This window comes from Octodon degus, unplaced genomic scaffold, assembly GCF_000260255.1.
Source record: "Octodon degus isolate 3935 unplaced genomic scaffold, OctDeg1.0 scaffold00171, whole genome shotgun sequence".
Lineage (NCBI taxonomy): Eukaryota > Metazoa > Chordata > Mammalia > Rodentia > Octodontidae > Octodon > Octodon degus.
The window spans coordinates 4280315-4282408 of record NW_004524747.1 but is presented as its reverse complement, the minus strand read 5'-3'; the positions used below and the strand labels follow the sequence as shown (position 1 = coordinate 4282408).

The following is a 2094-nucleotide window of genomic DNA, read 5'->3' as shown; positions in this document are numbered from 1 at the left end:
TGGTAATGAAGTATATATTTCTTTTTTTCCAGAGATCTACAATTTAAAACACAAAGTTTAAAATCTTAATTGACTTAACTGATAGAGTTCAGGCAAAATAACTGAGAAGCAAAAAATAAAATCTGGGTATAGATGCACCTAGAAGGGAGGACTAACTTCCTGGATGGCTCACACAGAGGTTTGTGTGGGTCCCTGGAGCTACCTCTGCTCTGCATGGCTCTCTCCCTTTATCTAATCACTAACCACCCCAAGCCTGATGAGAACACCAGTGGTAGTACAGGTCCTCTTCCTCCCCTCACCTAGCAAGAGAGAAGTCTTGCGAGTGTTGGGACATTACAGCAGGAGGAGGATGTGAAAATGGCTCACCAGGATCTGACAAAGCAGGTAGAAAGCTTATATTAAACTGGTACACTACTGTTACAAAATTCAAAATTAAGTGCTATAAAAATATAAAATAAATTCTTTCAAGAAATGGAATTGTATTGAAGCTTGATGGTTCCTGTAGTGAATAGATTACAATAAAGTTATATTTGTTGGTTAAGTTCTATTGTTTTTAATTCTCTTTGAGTTTTTTTTTTCTGGTCTTCTGTTACCCTTTCTGCAGGTCACTTCTTCAATCCCTTAATTTTTCTTGTTTGTAGTTTGCTTAGGTCTTGTTTCTGCATATGAATCCTTCTGTAAATTGTACCAAAAGTATCCTGGGACATATTTTTCCTTCTTCTTTGGCTTAAAAGCATTTGGAATTTTCATAGATAACTTACAAAGGTCATGTGAATCCAGGTGTGCCCTCCTCAGAACCAGGTCCAGTGAAGGTCCCATCTCTTCCAACTCAATCTGTGGTGTTCTGCAGCTAGATTTCTTCAAGAGCAACTTATAGCTGTGAAAGTCGACCTTCCCCCTTTAGAGCAGTGCAATGTAAAACGTACTCTAACCCAGCCAGGCAGATATTTGCCACTATGGGGCCTCTGAAGAAATCAATAACAAGGCTTTTCAACGTTCTGTAGTCTTTTTTTTTTCAGTACCGGGGATTGAACTCAGGACCTTGCATTTGCCAGTCAAGCACTTATTCTACTGAGCTATCTCCCCAGCCCCACCTTCTGTAGTCTTATGTCTCATCAAAATCATTGCCAGCAAATATTAACATGGGTTTTGCTCCCTCACTAAATTTACTGTTCTTAATATCTTTTACACATACAAATTTCTCAATACTTAATTCAATCATATCCAACACGTGGTAGTCACACACAACCTATTACTAGGTTATTGGGGCATTTCTTATTATGGGATCCCAACACGAATAAAGAACAATCTGACTTCTTTGAAAAGAATTCCAGTGATGTCTGATCTTCAAATGGTCTTGTAATAATTTTCTTTTTATACAGAACTCCACATGTTTTTTTCGATGCATACACATCTTTCAGGACTTGGGTCACTGTCGCATTTGCATTTCCCCCTTTAATAAGCATGGTGTTTCTAATATTTTCACTAAGATTTGGTTCTCTTTTCTCAAGGAATCTCATGGCTCTTTTTGTTTGGGGCTTTACAACTCGGTCTAAGGCATCTGTCACTACCACAGGTTAGTCAAGCCAATACATGTGCACTGTGTGGATGCCTGAAGCTTATGCTTCTGAGGCTAGAGTACTCTGGGGTTGGAAGTCAGGATACCTGGCTCTTCTGGAACCGCACCTCCTTCCCTCCTGACCCAGAGCATGATCCTAGTGAAAGTCTTCAAAAATGCCCTGGTAGAAAACCATGGATGTCCTCTTGCTCTTTATCCACATCATTGTTTCTCTATTACAAATTCATAACAGTAACCATGACTAGGTTTAGAGGCCTGGCTCTCTAAGAAACTAAAGTTAACTTGTATAGCAGATAACACAATGATCTAAAGGGCCAGTTCTACATTTTCCCCATTCAATGTGACAGTTTATTTTTATGATAGAGTAAAATTGCAGGTTGAGGGGCTGGGGAGATGGCTCAGTAGAATAAGCACTTCCTTGGCAAACGCAAGGGCCTGAGTTCAGTCCCCGGTTCAAAAGCAATATATTCATCTTTTAATGTTATGTGAAACAGTTTCATCCTATGCACAGAAAC

At 39.4% G+C, this 2094-nt stretch overlaps 1 pseudogene; it reads right to left on the bottom strand.

Moving 5' to 3' along the window:
• Nucleotides 1-524: 524 nt before the first annotated feature.
• LOC101587648 lies at nt 525-1711 on the bottom strand (annotated as a pseudogene).
• Between the last annotated feature and the right edge of the window lie 383 nt (nt 1712-2094).